The 22,343-nt window shown below is 42.0% G+C and overlaps 1 protein-coding gene across 2 annotated transcripts in view; it reads left to right on the top strand.

The window, feature by feature from the left end:
* LOC149180252 (Transducin/WD40 repeat-like superfamily protein) overlaps window positions 1-22,343 on the top strand; it is a 251,176-nt gene that overhangs the window by 171,042 nt on the left and 57,791 nt on the right. The window contains exons 8-9 of one of the 2 annotated variants that reach the window (XR_016256905.1): window positions 11,067-11,219; window positions 11,328-11,525. The exons of the other annotated variant lie outside the window; for it this stretch is intronic. The gene's annotated coding sequence lies outside the window, so the exon portion shown is untranslated. The remainder of the gene's footprint in view (window positions 1-11,066; window positions 11,220-11,327; window positions 11,526-22,343) is intronic. 2 annotated transcript variants of the gene reach the window in all.

The raw sequence follows: 22,343 nt of genomic DNA, 5'->3' as shown, positions 1-22,343 counted from the left end.
ATTGTGGTGTGGCAGATGGTGAGAGTTCGACAGATAGAGGGCCACCACCACCACCTCCACAAGGTGGGGCATCCCTTGTTCTAGCTCGTGGAGTCCTTGCTTCCTTATGCGGGATTCCCAAATTTTTGACACCGAGGATCAGAGGCCCTGTATAGGGGCAGAAGGTGTCAGTCCTAGTTGAGAGTGTGGCTACCCACGATTTCATAGATGCCCAGTTGATTAAAAGGAGTGACCTCACCATGGCTGAGTTTGAGGGCTTCTCAGTCCTAGTACTAGGTGACCGTACCATACAGTGCACTCGATATGTGCCTTCCTTGACAGTAGTTACGGGGAACTACTCGATGACGGATGTAAAGACTGATATTCCGTTTCAATCAAATGTAAAGACTGATATTAAGTTTTATATTTTATCAGATTGACAGATTTCTTTTTTTCAAAATTCTATCAATTAAATGCATCTGCGTACCTGATTCTCTGTGTACTTGATTCTCTGCGTACCTAATTCTTCTGTCTGGTTTTGATCACATTGCTCCAAGTTTTCTGATTCCATTACCAAACCAACTTATTCCTTCCTGCCTATCTGGGATCAACCTCTGCGGTTCCCAAATCCAGAGAACTTCGAAATTGGAAGTCCACTGGCCCCCGTGCCCAAAACTCCAAGAACAGTTGAAGACTTTCCAATTTTCAGTTCCAAAATCCAGCCTCTGGCTCACCCCTCCAACATATTTATTTTTCTACTTCCTCTGTATATTTCTCTCCCCCTTTTCATGCTCTTCTTCCGTCTATGTATATCATTCCTTGGCGGTCATCGCTTCCTACTTGGTGACACCTTTCCCTCTTTGTAACGTGTAACTCCATTTGTTCAAAGTTATAGGGATATTGACGTGTATTAGTTTACTTTTAGGATTTTTTTTTTTTTAGTTTTCTTCAAATGCCCATAGTTTATAATATTTATTTTATTTTGATTTAAATTTCATATTTTAATATAATTTATTAATATTATGGGATATATAAATATATACCTTTATTTATAATTAACTTTAAATTTTACATTTATTTCTTTATAACCAAATTTACTTTATACTTTTAAATTTATATTATTGAAATTATTTAGGGTATTTTCTCCTTAATTAAGACACATTTAGGCAATATGCTTGGTGATGGGTGAGGTGTAACTTCTGTCTGAAGCAGTGTCGATTTTCAACATTTATTGTTAATTTAGAATATATGTATATCTATATATATAAAATAGTGCAATACATGCATATGTAGCTATCATATGCATGCATTGTATGCATGCTAATACTCTTGTTCTCTCTATATTAAAGATGGGTCATTACAACGGATCATTTCTTTGTCGTCGATGTGCCAGACACCAACGTGGTGATGGGTGTCTAGTGGCTATATTCCCTTGGGCGAGTCACGACAGATTGAAGGAAGCAAGAGATGGAGTTCATTGGGCCGGATGGAAAACTGGTAGTTTTGAGAGGCATGCAGTCTTATCCACCTCAGACAGTTTCGACCCACAGGATGGAGGAAGATTTGCGACATGGGGACATTGCATGGGCAGTTGAGCTGAGGATTTCAGAGGCTGGGGGACAAGCTCAGCCACCACCACCAAACATATAGGCTTTGCTGGACATATACGCAACGGTGTTTGGGGACATTCCACCAGGGCAGCCACCAGACAGGGGATTTGAGCACACCATTGAGTTGGAGTCGGGTGTACAGGCAGTGATAACCACCCCTTATAGGCATTCCAAGGCCTATAAGGACGAGATAGAGAAGGCCATTCAGGAGCTGCTAGCATTGGGCCATATCAGGCCGGGTTCTAGTCCCTTCGCTTCTTCAGTGGTACTGGTGAAGAAGGATGGAACCCTTTGTATGTGCATTGACTACCGGGCCCTCAACTGGAAGACACTGAAGAACTTGTACCCCATTCCCACTATAAATGAGCTGATGGACGAGCTTAGAGGAGCCAAGTACTTCTCTAAGATCGTTCTGCGTTCAGGGTACCACTAGATCAGGGTGAGGGACCAGGATATCCATAAGACAACTTTTCGGTGCCACTATGGGCACTTCGAGTTCCTGGTCATGCCATTTGGGATGACCATTGCTCCAGCCACCTTCCAAACATGCGTGAACCATGTCTTCCGGGGATAGTTGAGGAGGTTCGTGTTAGTTTTATTCGATGACATTCTGATTTACAGCCGGACATGGGAGGAGCACCTCCAACACTTGGAGGAGGTACTACGCATTTTGGAGGAGCAACAGTTTTATGCCAAGCTCTCCAAGTGCGAGTTTGGTTTGACAAAGATGCTCTACCTAGGGCATATCATTGGTGCTGATGGGGTGAAGGTCCATGAGGAGAAGATTCGGGCCATTCGGGAATGGCCAGTTCCTCAAGATGTGACTGCGGTGAGGGGATTCTTGGGCATTTGCACCTAGTACAGGAAGTTTGTCAAGGGGTTCTCACAGCGGGCATTACCCTTGACCGATTTGACCAAGAGAGGGGCTTCTGCATGGACTGATGGAGCACAGGTTGCCTTTGATTGCCTCAAGGAGGTGATGAGCAATTGCCCGGTCTTGGCACTTCCGGATTTTTTCCAGCCATTCACCGTGGAGTGTGATGCATCCGGGGTGGGAGTTGGAGCAGTAATGTCACAAGAGGGGCATCTCGTTGCTTTCGAGAATCGGAAGATCCTACCACATGAGCTGTCATATTCCATATATGACAAAGAGATGTTGGCCATCATGCATGCATTGCCCAAATTCCGACAGTACTTGGTGGTAAACAGGTTTCGAGTGAAGATTGATCACAACAGTCTTCGTTACTTCATGGCGTAGCAGGGCCTCAATGATAAGCAATAGAGATGGGTCAACAAGGTGCAGGCCTATGACTTCGACATAGTGTATGTGCGGGGAAAGCACAATGTGGTGGCCGATGTTCTATCTCGAAGACCAACTGCGTTATCCCTCATGAGCATCTGCCATGATTGGAAGGCTCAGCTATTGGTGGAGTACTCCAAGGACAGGAGGGCATGCAAGGTATTGCAGGGTACTCATGCAGATGAGCATTACCGAGTGATGGATGAGGTCATCTATTACAAGGGGCGCATTTTCTTAGTACCCAACTCACAGTTGAGAGAGAGGGTGCTCCAAGCAACACATGACTCACCATTATTCGGGCACCAAGGGTTCCAGAAAACATATATGGCAGTTAGGGAGAGATTCACGTGGAACGTCCTCAAGGGGGACGTTCTGAAGCATGTACGGGAGTGTGAGGCATATCAGAGGAGCAAGGGGGAGCTGCTCCACCCTGCAGGATTGCTGCAACCACTTCCCATCCTCAAGGGGAAATGGAAAAGTATCTCTATGGATTTCATCACAGGGCTCCCCATAGTGCAGGGGAAGGACTGCATCTACGTAGTGGTTGATAGATTGACCAAATATGACCACTTCTTCGCCATCCCCACCAGATACACGGCTGCACAGGTTGTAGAACTGTTCTTTCAGGAGATTTTCAGATTGCATGGGCTCCCCAAGAACATTGTGAGTGACAGGGACAACAGGTTCATGGGAGGCTTCTAGCAGGAACTTTTCAGATTGGTTGGGACTGAGCTCACTCCTAGCACCAACTGCCATCCTCAGATAGATGGCCAGACCGAGAGGGTTAATCAGTGGCTGGAGGGGTACTTGAGGAATTACGTGACTGGTTAGCAAATGGCTTGGATTCGGTGGTTGCATCAGGGAGAGTACTGCTACAACACCACCCACCACATGTCCATTGGTAGGACTCCTTTTTGTGCTTTATATGGATATGATGCACTATCTTTCACTAACATTGTCTTTAGAGACAATCGGGCCCTAAAGGCCAAAGACTGGGTTCAAGAGAGCCAAGACATCCTCAAGGCTCTCGAGGATAACTTGGTGACAACCCAAAATCAATAGAATGTATACGCAGACCGACATAGGACGAAGAGGCATTTCAAGGAGGGGAACCAGTGTTCCACGGGGACTCGCCCCCCCCCAGGGGTCTAGTTTCCTCGCTCCCCCGCGCTCCAGGGACTTGGGGACGAGTAGAGGACGTTTCCCCACGCTCCCAAAATGGAGGAAATTCGGGGGGACGTGCCAGGGAAACGTTTCCCTTCCCTGAGGGGACGTTTCCCCACACTCCCAAAAAAATGGCCTTGCTTATAGTTTATGATTTAATAGACCTAAAGTGGTACAAAGCTACTCATGTTCTGTATGGGGATAACGTCTTGTGCTGTCTTTTGGTTTCAACAAGCATTATTTTAGAGGGTCAGTATCATGGAAATTTGTTGGACCATATAGCACGTACATGAATTTTCCCTTTTAAAACTTCTCCTTTTTTTCTCAAGTGATGGCTGGATTACAGTGGGGAGATAACTGGAGTGACAAGCAAAGAATATGACACATTCAGTTTGTGTTTTTAATTTGCATGACATTTGACATACAAACTATGGAAGCAGCACCTATGTCATGTGGGAAATAATTGGGTGGACTATAGACTAACATGCGTTTACTGCAAGCATGACAAAATACTATGGGGAACAAGAAATATCAGGAACTGTCGTTATATATGAATTTATACAGTTACAAAATTTACACAGAGCATAGTGGCTCAGCTTGAATTCTCAGGTCTGAAAATTATTTTCACCCCTGAAATACACTGCTAGTTTGAAGTTTGAATTGCATGGCATTGCTCTAATAAGGTAGACAAATTATCCATGCCATCGTTGGTCACCCAAGTTGGTTCGCAGATGGTCATCCTGCAGTCAATGTCATTTGATAGTAAACTGTCAGAAACTCTTTCATGTGATCTTCTCATCTCTCCTGGAACTAAAACTCTTCTTTCAGCATATGGTGTACTGTCTATATTATATATAATATAACAAACTTTCTAGCTGTTGGATCCAATACAGCTGGACAACCCATTGTAGTTGCCCCTTCTACTGCCAATGCAGTGTTCCTGATCTGTTCATTTACCTTTTCACAGAATTCAGTGGCTACCTTATCAAGTTGAAGCTCTCCCTTTGTCTGACCAAAATCTAAATTAGAATTTGACCAAGCTGAATTAGAATTTTAAATTTATTATTTTATATGATATTATAAATTTGGATAATGTCAAATGATATTCATATCAATGATCATGCTTTGCAGCTTTTCAATTCAAACCAAATTGTCATAGTGGACTCAATTAATAAATTACATTTTATATTTATAAATTTTTAAGACCTTGACGCTCCCCCACGTTTCCTAAAAAATGGTAGGGAGCTTTTGCATAGGCCGCTCCCGCGCCCCCTCGCTCCCTCGCCCCCTCGTCCCGGAACCTTGGTGCAACATTGGCTATAACCTTACAGGCAGTCCACACTGAAGCAGAAGGGGGCCAAGAAGCTACAACCACACTTCTATGGGCCCTATCGGGTGATTAGACGAGTTGGAGAAGTGGCCTATGAGCTAGAGGTGCCTCAGGGGAGCAAGATCCACAATATATTTCATGTCTCATTCCTTAAAAAGGTGCTGGGACAACAGGCGACAACAACAGTTGATCTACTCCCATTGGATGATGAGGGCCACTTGGTTTTGGAATTTGAGGCCATCTTGGAGAGCACTATCAGGGAGTTCTTGGTGCGTTGGAAGAACTTGCCAGATGAGGATGCCACCTGGGAGGGTGAGCACATCTTGGATCACCCAACTTTGAGGTTGCTTGAGGGAAAGCAACATTTGGGAGGGGAGGACTGTCATGTCCCTTCTCAAATACATTTGTAACAGGGTGCTGCTACACAATTTTGCATAATTTTGGCTAAGGAAGAGAATCCATCATTTTTGACTTAGGGACTTAGGAGACAATTCAACTTGATTTGGTCTCTAGTGGAATGTGGGGGCCACCCACATGAGAATTTGGCCTGGGCCATTCGAATGGCTTGGAGGGAAGTCAAATAGGTAGATGGAGGGATCCACATGAGGCAAGGGGGGCCCAAGGAGTTATAAGGAGGGAGCAACTCTCATTTTGGGATTCATTCTTACATCTTGCAAACAAAATTACTCGACTGTTCATTTTGCTTTTTAGCTGAGTCAACTTGCTGTTTAGCCATGAATCTCTCAAGTAGGAGATTCAACCTCTACTTTAGGGGACCTTCCGTGCCTGCCCTAGGGAGGCAGTTCCACAAGTATTTCAGGAGTTCCAGGGGTGTGTCACAACACTTCCATTCAGCGCATAACAGGGAGTGCGTATTTTTGGGTAGCTGGAGATTACACAAGGGGAGTTTGGAGCCATTAGAGATCAAGTAATTGCCGGGAGAGCTAGTGGACTGAGAGAGCACCAACAGGGCAACATTCTGTGTGAGTTTTGGAGTCAGCAGAGACAACATTCCAGCAGTTCAAATTGTTGGGCTTGGGGATAGCACAGAGGTCATTCCAGCAGTTTTCTTGGAGCTTAGGAGAAGGTGCCATAGGCGGAAAGCCCATTCGAGAAGTTAGGGATTTGATAGTAGGGGGTCAGCCTAGCACTTTGGGACCAATTCTAGGAGGATTTACAGGCAGTTTCCAGCAGACCGGGTTTTGTAGTTGTCTAAACCAAGGGGGTTGAATTTCAGAAGTTTAAACCAACCAAAATCCTTCATGGGTTTTTCTGGGTTTAGGCCAAGGAGTCCGGGGTTAAAAGCATATAATGTTTTGGGCATCGGAAGTGGACCTTTCAGCCATTCGAACTTCAACTGAAAGGCAGTTTTCTGGGCAGGGCAATGTAGATTGCTGCAGCAGTTGGACAACCTTTAGTTCAACCATTTTCTCATGTGGGTTTGGTCATGCTTGTCCATTGAGACAAGCCCAGGTGCACCATCTTATTATCCATTGTATTTTTCCTTCAGAAAAGTAATAAAATGGCTCAACAGTTCCTTATTTGCAACATTTCCATGGGTGTTTAATGTGTACTTCGTTTTTTATATTCTGCTGCACATATTATTTTCTTTATATCACTTGTATTCCTATTTAGGATCATTACAAATTGTTAAAGGGAGTTCCTATCTCCGTGGTCCATGTATGTTATACAATGCTATGGAAATGCAAAAAAATGAAATGGTCAAAGTAAATAACATCATATATATAACATCTAGGTATCAAGAAAAATTCATAATTGCAAGCAACTCAAATTTTGTAGTCTTCTTATAATTTAATGCAAACATGATGTGCAATTGTCCATTTAAGACTAATAAATATGAAATGATGATTAATCTAGTAGCATGCTATTGATTCCCTCTACACCTAAGTTATTGGATCTGCTAGTCGAGGGTCTAGGATCCACAGATCCGTTTATTCGATCCGAATCCGGATCTGGCTAGAACCAACAAAAATACGCCTTTGTGGAGGATACATGAAATTCAGAAATGTATCCCGACGCCCAGAAATGTATCCCGATAATAGAGCCGGATCCTTAGAAAAAATCAACGGATTTCAAAAATTAAAAACCGGTTTTTTCAATTTAGGTTTTCTCTTGTCTTGATTTGTGTCTTGTCTTTATGCTTTGTCTTGGTCGGCCACAACAGTGAAGCAGTAGCAGAGGAGGAAGCAACAGTGAAGAGGTAGCGGAGGAGGCAACAACGATTTGTAACTTGGCTGCAACGGTGAAGGCTTTGAGAGTAGGTGAGCTTTGTAGCTTGGTTGCAACCGTTCATGGACAAAATGTCAACTTCTTCGTAATCGTCGTTGATAGGAAAGAAAATCGGGTGATATTATATTCAATGCTTGAGACTGTATTGTAATTACAAAGCGTATTACAGAATGGTGTTCAAAATAAGACTCAAGAATATTATGTTATATTTCTAAGTAACTCGAGAGTATCGTAATTAAATTATACTGTTATAATGTGTAATTATAGAAATATAACATAATGTATAAATATTTCTAACTTAGAATGAGACTTGAGAGTATTGTAATTAAATTATAATGTTACTTAGAGACTAGCTTTGGATTGATGTTTCTATTAAATATTATAATGTTACATTTTCTACATGTTACATTAAAATATTATAAAAGTTAAAATATAAAAATTATATATTAAATTTATTAACATTACCGTTAAAATATTAAATTTGTATATTAAATTTTTTAAAATATTATATTTTTTCGTACTTGACGTATCCTCGCTGTATTCGGATCTTGGATTTTAAAAAATCTAGCGAATCTGGATCCAGATCTGTATCTGTATCCGAATCCTAGTAACTTAGCTCTACAAGACTAATAAATATGAAATGATGATTAATCTAGTAGCATACTATTGATTCCCTCTACGCCTAAGTTATTGGATTTGTTGGTCGAGGGTCCAAGATCCACAGATTTGTGTATTCGATCCGAATCTGGATCTAGCTAGAATCGACAAAAATACGCCTTAGTGGAGGATCCATGAAATTCGGAAATGTATCTCGACGCCTAGAAACGTATCTCGATAATAGAGACGGATCCTTAAAAAAATCGACAGATTTCAAAAATTAAAAACCAGATTTTACAATTTAGGTTTTGTCTTGTCTTGATTTGTGTCCTTGTCTTTATGCTTTGTCTTGGTCGGCCACAACAGCGAAGCAGTGAAGCAGCAACGGAGGAGGAAGTAGTGGTGAAGAGGTAGCGGAGGAGGCAACAACGGTTTGTAACTTGGCTGCAACAGTGAAGGCTTTGAGAGTAGGTGAGCTTTGTAGCTTGGTTGCAACTGTTCATGGACAAAACTTCAACTTCTTCATCATCGTTGTTGAGAGGAAAGAAAATCGCGCGATATTATATTCAATGCTTGAGACTGTATTGTAATTACAAAGCGTATTACAAAATGGTGTTCAAAATAAGACTCAAGAATATTATGTTATATTTCTAAGTAACTCGAGAGTATCGTAATTAAATTATAATGTTATAATGTGTAATTATAGAAATATAACATAATGTGTAAATATTTCTAACTTAGAATGAGACTCGAGAGTATTGTAATTAAATTATAATGTTACTTAGAGACTAGCTTTGGATTGATGTTTCTATTAAATATTATAATGTTACATTAAAGTATTAAAATTATATATTAAATTTTATTAACATTAATGTTAAAATAGTAAGTTTGTATATTAAATTTTTTAAAATATTAATTTTTTTGTACTTGACGTATCCTTGCTGTATCCGGATCTTGGATTTTGAAAAATCTAGCAAATCTGAATCCGGATCCATATCTGTATCCGAATCCTGGTAATTTAGCTCTACACCTTTTACAAGCAAAGGTTATGGTTCATCCTCTCGTAGGAGAAGGCCTATGGTCTAAGATAGATGGCCCTTGATGAATGTTTGGCTCTATGTAGAAGATGTTGAGGCTTGCACATTAGCGTACTCACTCTTAGTCTCCTTCTCTCGACTAGCAACTGTCGGTCATCCTCCCTTGCTTGTTTCCCCTGCTTCTCCTTATGTAACCACTTAGGTGCCTTATCCATGTCGGGCTTCTCTATGTCCACCATGGCCTCCCCCACCTTCCACTCCCACACATAAATCTGTGTAAATCCAAACCTTTAGATGCTAAATATGCAAAGTTTGCTCATGTATATAGCATGTAAGGCTGAATTTAGAAAGATGGTACTAAGTGCAATACATATTTGAAACAAAACACATGAACATCAAGCCTCTAAATGGCCTCCAAAGTCCAAAAGCCATGATCTACACAAACAACTACATATCATCAAAATCATCCCCTTTGCTAGGATCCTCATTAACAGTAGCACTCTCTACCTACTGCTGTAGCCTCTACCTCAATTCTCTAGGGACAATCAGTTTTAGTGCTCCAATGCCCCAAGAAAGAAAGTCAAATAAGCATCCATACAAGGTCTAGCAATCCACTGGCAATCCACCTTCACATGTGCATATCCATCACATAACCATCAAGGGTCGCTCATACACCTTGCACTACACATCATATGAAGCACCCCCAAGATGGTGTAAACAATTTCGAAGTAACTTTGAAAGTTAAGAGTCCATTCACCTTGTTGCTCAAATCAACATCCTCCAATTTTGATGAAATTGGCTAATTCAAGCATTAAAATAAGAAAAAAAAAGCTTAACATGACTAATATGTGATTTTGGCTTGAGTGAAGGGTACATTTTTCCAAAGTTCAAGATAGACGAGTTCAATAGTGAACACCACCAATAATGGGGTACATAGGGGGCTTGGTGTTCTTAATTAAAAGAAAATCCCATATTCTCGTATATCATAGAATCCAATCTTGAAATGCGACATTCCCACCAAACCTGAAACGTGGAAATCTTGAAATTGTTGAGCCTAATAAATTCTAAATGGTATATAAAATTCTTCTTTCTTCACACAAAGTTCACTATATATTATTTTATGCCATGTTACTACCATGTTCTTGATTGCACTCCTATTGCTACATATATTTGTTGGTAGAAAATGCCATGACATTAGCATCGATGACAAGGTATCATAACAGTTTGGATGTTAAACGTGATAATATCGTCACTCCCTATACTTCCATGATAAAATTCCATTTGCATTAGTAACTACATTGATTGCATGCATGGCATCACCAAAAGTATCATGGTCCTCCCTTAATTGACCTTTCTTGAGAAGTCAATATTGCCAGTTATGGCTTCCAATGAAGCAGATAAAGTTGAACAAATGACCCACAAAATCGAATTGTTGGCTTATATTGGTCGTTTTTGACAACCTTGTCGATTTTTGTTGGTTTTTAAAAAAAATTACAAGGTTCCCCATTTTTCCTAGAATAGTTTCTTTTTCTTTGGTGATTTCTTGTTTTGAACTTGCAATTTTTCTGAAAATTTGGCGATATTTTCAGGTATGCCCTTGACATACATCTATGTTAATTTTGTTGATTTTTTGTAGCTATGGTTGGTATTCATAATTATTGTTTTGGTCATTGTTGTATTTGTAAAGCGTGTTCTTCATGCTACTGTCAAAAGAGAAATATTTGACATGTTCTTCATGTCGATTTTTAAAAAGAAGAAAATTTGAAATTTTAATAGATGAATTTTTGGCTCTAAAGCAGTCAGGTCGGCCCTCCTCCTTGTCAAGTTGGCCCAATCAAGAAAGGCACTCATTCGGTCTATTGGATCATTATTTATAAGGCACTCAGGCTCCTCTCATTGGGCAATTTGGATCATCTCATCAAGAAATAATATCTTCTGCTTCACCATGCAAGGTAGACAAGAAAGGAGAACAAGATGAATCTTTGTATTGAAGAATTGAATCTCTGATAACTTTCTGCATTAAAGGATCGAATCTCTGTGATCGAATCTCTGTGATGAAGGACCAAATATCTCTGTAATAGCACTCTGATGAAGGACCAAATATCTCTGTGGTAGCACTCTATGGAAGGACTGAAACTCTGAGGTCAAAATCTCTATGAAAGGCAGCAGGACTGAGGCACATTATGAGGGCAAATTTCTGCCCTAGCAAAGCAGACCAAGCTGAACTTATTGACTTGACTAGGAGGCTAATGGACTAGGTTTGACCAAGCTAATTTTATTTGTCAGTTTGACCTTGTAAATGACTAGGATGTCTAAGTGTGTCTCTTGTTGAAGTGAACAATTTCTCTAAGGAAAAGGTTGCTATGTTTTCCTAGGGAAAATACTTATGTTCTTGTGTGGCCGTCTCTATATGATCCTTATGGAATTTTTATTTTATTGTTGAGTTTCTTTGTGCAATTGCTTTATGATGGAAAAGATCACAAGAGAAAGATTAACCTAATGGAAAACATAAGAAATAACAGTTTAGAGGATGCCCTAAAAATCAATAAATTTATGGTGAAATATATGATGCATTTCCCCCAAAAATGAAATATATAAGATGGAAAATATGTGTTAGTGTGGGGTAGAAGGTAATGCCAAGGTGGAACTATAAGGTATCAATGTTGATTTTAGGAATAATGTTAGTATGATGTTGTACTTAATAAATTTTTGTGTTATATAGTTATGATTTAACTCTCTAGTAGTTATATATGAGACAATGACCAAAGACAACCTCTAATCCATGCCTCTATGAAATAATGTTGCATGGTATATACACTCAAGTATCATTATTTGTGTATCCAATTTATGCCTTCTCTCTTATGCCTATATGCTACACATAACTACCATTGTTATCAAAACTACATGATTCAAGTAGGACTACAGTCAAAACCGCAAAAATTGGATGAGTACAAGAGTTTTTAATGGGGAGGTTTTATAAAGAAGGCAAGAAGATTAGTTATTTCACATAAGAAAAAAATAAATGTTTTGAAGTTTCAAACATTGGAAGGGAAAAATTAAAATGTTATAAGGAAATATTATAATGTATCCAAAAGGAGACCACATAAAAGGATTTTATAAAGTTTTTGAAAGGTCAAAGTGAATGAATGCAAGGTTGAAGTTGATCAGGATGAATTCTTTCATGTGTCTTTATGAGCCATTTTGGACATTTTTGTGATGGTACATGTTGCTTAATTGATTGATATGGTGTTGAATTCTCATCCAAGTTCAATCTTTCAATTCTTCCAATCACGTTGTTGAGTTTTGTAGCTTGGAAGGCATTGTTACCCACCACTTTTGGGTGACACCCATAGGACAGCTTTTTCTCCTATATGGTCCTCAACCGGTAGCCAACAACCCCTTGCAGCCACTAGATAGCTCAACGTGCCACCATCTACGCCACTTGAGCCAGTGATTATGCACCATCACCCATTTGTTATGATCGTATGTTTGACGGTGGGCATTTCAACCCTGAAGGTATGGATTTCATTATGTAGTTGGGTAGTTTTTCTTACTCATCGTGGACACTTATGGGCATGGATTAGTGGGGGATTTGGCAGAAAGAATGGGCTTGGTTTGTACCATAGTTTTAAAAACCGGAACCGATGACTAGACCGGTCCACCTAATAAACCAGGTTTCAAACTAGAATGTAATGTCCCAATTTTGGGTTTTCTCGACATTTTAACTCAAAATTTCTTCAGATAGAACTTTCATTCATAAACAGAAGATTACCATGTAAAATTCAACACCATAGAACTGTAAATAACAATAATGAGCAAAAATAATCTTAGCTTTATTCATAATATATAAACTGGGGTTACATGCACATACAACCAAAATAGCTGAGATGAAAAGCTGGCCTCCAAGATAATCTATTGCACTGCTATGTTGGCCCTCCAAAATGAACTGAACTACCACTGCTAAGCTCTCCTGTGAATTCTGGATGAATTCACCAAGGGGAGATGGGTGCTCGCCCAATCTCACTAAATCACCCGAGGGTTTCCATCCTGGGGCTACCAAGGAAGTAGAGAACTGGGTTCTCCAACCTCTCATACAAGAAGTAATATCGAATCCCAAATGTCCTCCAATGGCCTCCTCCTCTTCTTTTATAGATCTGATGGACCCCTTTAGAACCTCCTATTTAATTATTATTTTAATCATGGAGCACTTTTCCATCTTTTATTTTAATTAAAATATTCCTTTTAATGCGGGAAAAGGGTAAATTGGCCACAAGTCTTCTTAGGTCATTGAAATTCACATCTAACCATCCCATCATTTAGATCTTCTCGTTCCAGTGCCAACAAGCTATTACACTAATGTGTTTTGTCAAGTATTCCTCCTAGAATGCCACCTTAAGCGTAATTAATTGAGTTAGGCCCAATAATAACTCTGTTTTCTGAAAGTTGTCAGAAGGTGTCAGAACGAAAGGAAAACTGTGTGGATGAGAGAATATACCAAGCGAATGCCATCAGACCTTATAGAAACTCCACAAAAACCCTCCAAAAGCTCCGGGGCCCGCTGATGACACCAGTCTGCCCCTGTGATTTGTCTGCCCCCAACTCTAAAAGTCCATCCTAACCATGTGATAAGTAACACCAGAAAAATGAACATTACACAGAACCGGTCAAACCGGGACTAGTTAGATCTCAATGAACCGGTTTTAAAAAAACACATGAAATACTTATTTTTTAATGAAAAATACTATTTTTAAGATTTAAAACCGTGATTCCAAACCAATAGACACAAAACATGCAAAGTTTGCTCATATATATACCATGTAAAGGTGAATATATCAAAATGGCACCAAGTGCAATACATATCAGCAACAAAATATATAATCAATGAGGCTCTAAATGGCCTCTAGAGTTCAAAAACAAAGCCTACAAACTATGGGGTCACTAGCCTACTACAAGGGTACATATATGATATTAGTGATTAACATTATCACTTGAAACTTCTCATCATGATCAAACTCAGTTGGTTGAGTCTCGATTCCCAAACTTTGCAACTGCTTGAGTCTCAAACTTCTCTATTGGTTCAGTGACTTGAGTCTCAAACTTCTGAAGGTATTATGCCCTAATATGCCCTATTACTTCATTTGGTGCTCCACAAGGCTTTACATGGTCTCCTATCCCATGTAGTTTCATTGGATTTTGGAGGCGTGATGACTACTACTTAGCTCAAACTCTTTGCTATTCCACTACTCTAGCAAAACTCAACACTCTCCAAGCTCCCAATCAAACTCACAAAAACTCCAAATGAAATGTGCGAGGCAAACGAGGGGGGTGAACTCCTTTTAAAGGGTTGGAAAGGGTGTTTTTGGAGGCAATCAACACTTGCTTTGCCCCCAAAACACCAAAGAAACTTCCTAAATGACTCCGTGTGGGTCCGCCGCGGCCTTGGCAGTGAACCGACCGATTTGACCATAAACTGGTTGGTTCCGTCCTAAACTGGCTAGTTAGGACCGGTTTTTGTGAATTTCGGGTGAAGAGGAGACATAAACTTGTTTTTTGTACCGGTTTGACCTGGTTGGCCTATGAACTAGCCGGTTTGACCTGTTTCCAGTTCAAGCCGACCGACTTTTAAAACACTGGTTTTTACTCTTGTCCCCTTGTCTAATTTGGTGGTTAACCTTGTATCCTAGTCTCGTTGGATCTCCTTTATTGGCTACTAGCTTAAGGAGTGCCACTACAAGGGAAATCCCGATTTTGGTTGCGTGGTCCCACTTCTCGACACCATATACATCACTCCCCTCCACTCATTATAACCCATCCGGGTTCACATTTGTCCTTTGGGTCCATAAGGAGTTAGCCTCCCCCTCCCTTTGTCCACACTTTGGGTTAGGCCTGGAACGATGCCCTAGAGGTTGATGCAACTAAAAAGAAAATAAAAGGAATATTTTGGCCACTCTCAACAGGAAATGTACCATAAAATGCAAAAGATGGTCTGGACATACGAATTTAGCACGTGGGCAAAAGCCAAACGTGAGCTCTACCCCCATCATTATGGCCATCACCTTGGTTCCTATGCCCCCCTACATTGGTCCCTTGCATCATTAAGGAACCCGTGATTGTCCTGTCCCCTAGTGGGCGATGAACTGTCCAACCTTAATTCACTGCTACATCTTTCACATCATGCTCTCATCCTTGGAGCCCCAAGCAGTTTTAAAAGAAAAATCAATAGAAGGAAAAAGGGATATGAAGAAAGGTGGAAAAACAAAAGCCAGGGTAACTCATGTACCACGGTTGCTCCCTCCTACATTCATACTCCCAAGTGTGGGCTTCCCTTATCTTAGCTACCCTTGTACTATGGCATGTGGCTTGGAGCCTTCCCTTAATGCCCCACTTTGTTCGATCATCATATCACATGACACTTGCCACTTGATGGATGTACTATGGGCTGTCACTCCCTTAGAGGTTGAAACCACCTAATAGGGTCCTTGGTTAAGCTCCTTCTTAAATGTAATATCCCTTCCTAAATTATTTTGGAATAGGATTAATTTCTACATTTTGGGGCCAATTTTGGAGGTGATGGGGCCCATTCGATTTTATTAGGAGGCTAGACTTAGTAGAAGTTATTTCGATGTGGTTAAGTTATACGTGGGGGCCACCCACACTAGGAGAATACGCATTCTCTAGTTCGATTTGCATGGAGGGGAAATCGATGGTTGAGTGAGGGACCCACAATGGAGGGAAAATGGAGGGAAAAGTGCTCCACGAAATCTATACAAGGAAGGTAGCTCTCCTCATTTCAGCATTTTATCTTTTTGACATATTGAAATCAATCTTAGTTGCTTGAGCTGCTTAGTCGGGTTAATGTGTTGTTTAGCGCACGAGTGTCTCCGAGCAGAGATCTCAACCCTTGCTTCGGTGGACTTCGAGTACCAGCCCTAGGAGGGAGTTCTATTTCGTTGCAAGTCGTACCAGCAGCAGCGAGTCGAGAACAATAGCAAGGGGAAGTAACAACAAGGAGGTCGAGTTTCAGCTGCAGGGAAATGAGCAGCAGAACGGCCGAGTTAGAACAACAGGAAAGTAGAAGCAGGAGGGTCGAGTACAACAACATGAGGCTGAGTTCCAGCAGTAGGAAGAGTAGCAGCAATGCAGAGCAAGGAGAGTAACAACAATGGAGAACCGAGTTATAGCCGCAGTGAAAGGAGCAGCAGGAGGTCGAGTAACAACAAGGAGGCTAAGTTCCAGTAGCAACATCGCAGAACAAGGAGAGTAACAACAACACATAACAAGGACAGTAACAACATCGCAGGGACTGCGCAGTCATTGGAGTGAAATTCGTTGGGGCAACATTATCCCATGGATTCTGAAGCTGGGGAGATGGAAGATCATTTGGAGGGCCATTTGACGAGGATTGCTGGAGTTGGGAGTGCAGAGATTGATAGGAGCAGTGTAAGGTTCAAAAAAATTTACTCTAAAATTTACCTTAAATGTAATATGAAAACTGTTATCAGGATTTAACTAGCATCTATAATATCAGAATTTATCAGTTGATGTCGAATACCTACTTGAATTTATGTGGTTGGAGATGCTTCTGGTTTACTCCTGCTCTTGTTCCCGCCCCCGTTACCAAAAGACCAAAACCTCCCAGCCAAACTGAGTACAACCTAGGTACTCGGTTCCAGAGTGCGTTCCAATTGATGCAGTCTGGTCCCCCGCGCCCAAAATCTTAAGAACAATTGAGACTCTCAGAAAATTTCCTCTTATTTCTCCCCTTCCTCAAGATTTCCTTCCTCCTTTTAATTCATCGTCCACCGCATTCCTCCCATCTCCATGTCATTGTTTTTGTTACGTGTAACTTTTACAAAATCAAATCTCATTTGATTCTATTGATTTTATTTGGATACATCGGCTTGATTTGATTAAAGTTTATATTTAATAAATTAATTTAATTTATTTTTTTTTATAATTTTAATTAATTCATATTATTATTTTATTACTTTTAATTTTGAATATAAATATAAATTAACATTTTCTTTTAGTTAAGGGTTTATCATCTATATATATGTATTTAAGGTGGTATACGTATTATTTACCTAACTTGATATATTCATGAGGATTTCTTTTGATAATCAATTCTTTACTTTAGTTTATACATTTCCTTGTAATAACTAGCATATATATAGTGCAATACATGCGGGTCCATGCATACGTAGCTATCGTATGAGGTCTCATATGTATGCTAATATTCGTATTTTATTTATAGTTGTAGGTGGGTCATTACAAGCAGTCACAACAACATAATTCATATTTGGATTAGGGCCAAGCTGTAAAGGGTCAATTTTTGAAGGTTGGAACCAAGGGAAACCCTTTCTAGGTTTTTGTAATGATCTTAAATAAGAATACAAGTGATATAAAGCAAATAATCTGTGCAACAAATTATAAAAATGAAACACACATTAAACACCCATAGAAATGCTGCAAATAAGGAACTATTGAGCCATTTTATTACTTTTCTGAAGGCAAAATACAATGGATAATAAGATGGTGCACCTAGGCTTGTCTCAATGGACAATCATGACCAAACCCAAGTGAGAAAATGTTTGAATTGAAGGCTGCCCAACTGTTGCACCAGTCGGCACTGCGTTGCCTAGAAAACTGCCCTTTCTGCTGAAGTTCGAATGGCTGGAAGGTGCACTCCCTATGCCCAGAAAATTATGTGCTTTTAACCCAGGACTCCTTGGCCTAAACCCATAAAAAGCCATGAAGGATTTTGGCTGGTTTAGACTTCTGAAATTGACCCCTTTGGAGCCCAACTTCAGCTGCAACTGCAAAACTCGGCTTGGTAGAAACTGCCTATAATTCCTCTTGGAAATGGTCCCAAAATGCTGGGTTGACCCCTACTATCAAAACCCTGACTTCCTGGATGGGCTTTCGGCCTATGGCACCTGCTCCCAAGCTCCACGAAAACTATTGGAATGGCCTCTCCGCTGTCCCCAAGCCCAGCAATTCGGACTGCTGGCTCAAAAATTCACAAAGAATGTTGGCCTATTGTTGCTCTCTCAGTCCACTAACTCTCCCGACAAATACTTGATCTCTGATGGCTCCAAACTCCCCCTGCGTAATCCCCAGCTACCTAGAAATACGCACTCCCTGTTCTGCGCTGAATGGAAGTGTTGTAACACACCCTCGAAACTCCTGAAATACTTGTGGAACTGCCTCTCTAGGGCGGGCACAGAAGGTCCCCCAAAGTAGAGGTTGAATCTACTGCTTGAGAGATTCGTGGCTAAACAGCTGGTTGACTCAGCTAAATAGTAGAGTGAACAGTCAAGTAATTTGTTTGCAAGATGTAAGAATGAAACCAATAATGAGAGTTGGTTATTCCTTATAACTCTTTGAGCCTCCCCTCCATCCACCTATTCGACTTCCCTCCAAGCCACTCGAATGGTGCAATTCGAATTCTCATATGGGTGGCCCCAACATTCCACTAGCAACCAAATAAAGATGAATTGCCTCCTAAGTCCCTAAGTCGAAAATGATGGGTTCTCTTCCTTAGCCAAAATTGTGCAAAATTCTATAGCAGCACCCTATTACAAACGTATTTGAGAAGGGACATCACAATCCTCCCCTCTCAAATGTTGCTTTCCCTCAAGCAACCTCAAAGTTGGGTGCTCCAATATGTGCTCACCCTCCCAGGTTGCATCCTCATCTGGCAAGTTCTTCCAGTGTACCAAGAAACTCCCTGATGATCCTGCTCCTTAGTCTCCTTTCCCTGCTCTCCAAAATGGCCTCAGGTTCCAAAACCAAGTGGCCCTCATCATCCAGTGGGGGTAGATTAGCTGCTGCTGTCACCTGTTGTCCCAACACCTTTTTAAGGCATGAGACATGAAAGACATTGTGGATCCTGCTCCCTTGAGGCAGCTCTAGCTCATAGGCCACCTCTCCAACTCGTCTAATCACCCGGTAGGGCCCATAGAAGCGTGGTTGTAGCTTCTCGGCCCCCTTCTGCTTCAGCATGGACTGCCTGTAAGGCTGTAGCTGGAGGTATACCAAGTCCCCCTCCTTGAAATGCCTCTCCGTCCTATGTCGATTTGCATATACCTTCTGCTGATTTTGGGTTGTCACCAAGTTATCCTTTAGAGCCTTGAGGATGTCTTGGCTTTCTTGAACCCAATATTTGGCTTTGGGGCCCGACTGTCTCGAAAAACAATGTCAGCAAAAGATAATGCATCATATCCATATAAAGCACGAAAAGGAGTCATACTAATGGACATGTGGTGGGTGGTGTTGTAGCAGTACTCGCTCGAATGCAACCACCAAATCCAAGCCCTCTGCTGACCGGTCACGTAGTTCCTCAGGTACCCCTCCAACCACTGATAAACCCTCTCGGTCTGGCCATCTGTCTGAGGATGGTAGCTGGTACTAGGAATGAGCTCGGTCCCGACCAATCTGAAAAAGTCCGCCAGAAGCCCTGTGATGAAATCCATAGAGATACTTTCCCATTTCCCCTTGGGGATGGGAAGTGGCTGTAGCAATCCTACAGGGTGGATCATGTCTCCCTTGTTCCTTTGACATGCCTCACACTCCCGTACTTGCTTCAACACATCCCCCTTGAGGCCCTTCCACGTGAATCTCTCCCTAACTGCCATATAAGTTTTCTTGAACCCCTGGTGCTCGAATAATGGTGAATCATGTGTTGCCTGGAGAACCCTCTCTCTCAACTGCGAGTTAGGTACTAAGAAAATGCACCCCTTGTAATAGATGACATCATCCATCACTTAGTAACGCTCATTTGCATGGGTTCCCTCCAATAGCTCGTATGACCTCTTGTCCTTGGAGTACTCTAGCAATAGTTGAGCCTTCCAATCATGGCAGATGCTCATGACGGATAACCTAGCTGGTCTTCAAGATAGAGCATCGACCACCACATTGTGCTTTCCTTGCACATACTCTATATTGAAGTCATAGGTCTGCACCTTGCTGACCCATCTCTGCTACCTGTCATTGAGGCCCTGCTGCCCCATGAAGTGACGAAGACTGTTGTGATCAGTCTTCACTCGAAACCTGTTGCCCACCAAGTACTGTTGGAATTTGGCCAATGCATGCATGATGGCCAACATCTCTTTGTCATATATGGAATATGACAACTCATGTGGTAGGAGCTTCCGACTCTCGAAAGCAATGGGATGCCCCTCCTGTGACAATACTGCTCCAACTCCCACCCCAGATGCATCACACTCCATGGTGAATGGCTGGGAAAAATCTGGAAGTGCTAAGACTGAGTAACTGCTCATTACCTCCTTGAGGCGATCGAAGGCAACTTGTGCTCCATCAGTGCATGCGAAAGCACCTCTCTTGGTCAAGTCGGTCAAGGGTGCTGCCAACTGTGAGAACCCCTAGACAAACTTCATGTACTAGGTGCAAATGGGAAGCCCCTCAGTGTAGTCACGTCTCGGGGTATTGGCCAATCCCGAATGGCCCGAATCTTCTCCTCATGGACCTTCACCCCATCAACACCAATGATATGCCCTAGGTAGAGCATCTCTGTCAAACCAAACTCGCACTTGGAGAGCTTGGCATAAAACTGTTGCTCCTCTAGAATGCGTAGTACCTCCTCCCATGTCCGGATGTAAATCGAAATGTCATCGAAGAAAACTAGCACGAACCTCCTCAACTGTCCCCAGAATACATGGTTCATGCATCACTGGAAGGTGGCTGGAGCCTTGGTCAGCCCAAATGGCATGCCCAGGAACTCGAAGTGCCCATAATGGCACCAAAAAGCTATCTTAGGGATATCCTGATCCCTCACCCTAATCTGGTGGTACGCTGAACGTAGATCGATCTTAGAGAAGTACTTGGCTCCTCTAATCTCATCCATTAGCTCATCTATGCAAGGAATGGTGTACCGGTTCTTCAATGTCTTCTGGTTAAGGGCCTAGTAGTCAATGCACATCCGAAGGGTTCCATCCTTCTTCTTCACCAGTGCCACTGAAGAAGCGAAGGGACTGGAACTTGGCCTAATATGGCTGAATGCTAGCAGCTCCTAGATGGCCTTCTCTATCTCGTCCTTTTAGGCCTTGGGATACCTGTAAGGGGTGGTGACCACTGCTTGCACACCCGATCCCAACTCAATGGTGTGCTCAAATCCCCTGTGTGTTGGCTGCCCTGGTGGAATGTCCCCAAACACCACTGCGTATCTGTCCAGCAAAGCATGTATGTCTGGTGGTGGTGGCTGAGTCTGTCCCCCAGCCTCTGAAATCCTCAGCTCAACTGCCCATGCAATGTCCCCATGTCGTAGATCTGCCTCCATCCTGTGAGCCGAAACTGTCTGAGGTGGACAAGATTGCATGCCTCTCAAAACTAATAGTTTGCCATCCAACCCAATGAACTCCATCTCTGGCTTACTCTAATTTGCCGTGACTCGCCCAAGGGAATACAGCCACTGGACACCCATCACCATGTTGGTGTCTAGCACATCGACCACAAAGAAATGGTCCGTCATCGAGTAGTTCCCCATAACTACTGTCAAGGAAGGCACATATCGAGTGCACTGTATGGTACGATCACCTGGTACTAGGACTGAAAAGCCCTCGAACTCAGCCGTGGTGAGGCCCCTCCTCTGAACCAACTGGGCATCTATGAAATTGTGGGTAGCCCCACTGTCAACTAGGATTGACACCCTTTGCCCCTGTACAATGCCTCTTATCCTCAGTATCAAAAATTTGGGAATCTCGCATAATTAAGGAAGGACTCCCCCGGTTGGGGCAAGGGATGCCCCACCCTGTGGAGGTGGTGGTGGTGGCCCTCTATCTGTTGGAATCTCACCATCTGCCACACCACAATCCTGCTCCACCTCGTCCTCTTGGTCACTGTCAGAAAAAACCTCAATATAGTGTGCTCTACTGGTAGTGCACCGATGGCCTGGTGCCCAGGGCTCCCTGCATGTGAAGCACAACTTCCTCCTCCTAAGGTCCTTTCGTGTCTCATCATCTAGCTGCCCCCTCCCCTGTGTGGTCCTCTGAGGTGGAGGTCTAGTCTCATGCCCCTTTTGTGGAAAAGGGGTCCGTGCAGGAAAAGGTGCTCTAGTC

The sequence above is a fragment of the Pinus tabuliformis genome, chromosome 3_2, assembly GCF_031772625.1.
Source record: "Pinus tabuliformis cultivar Carrire ecotype Pingquan chromosome 3_2, CPIR1, whole genome shotgun sequence".
Classification (NCBI taxonomy): domain Eukaryota; kingdom Viridiplantae; phylum Streptophyta; class Pinopsida; order Pinales; family Pinaceae; genus Pinus; species Pinus tabuliformis.
This window is presented reverse-complemented; position numbering and strand designations above follow the sequence as displayed.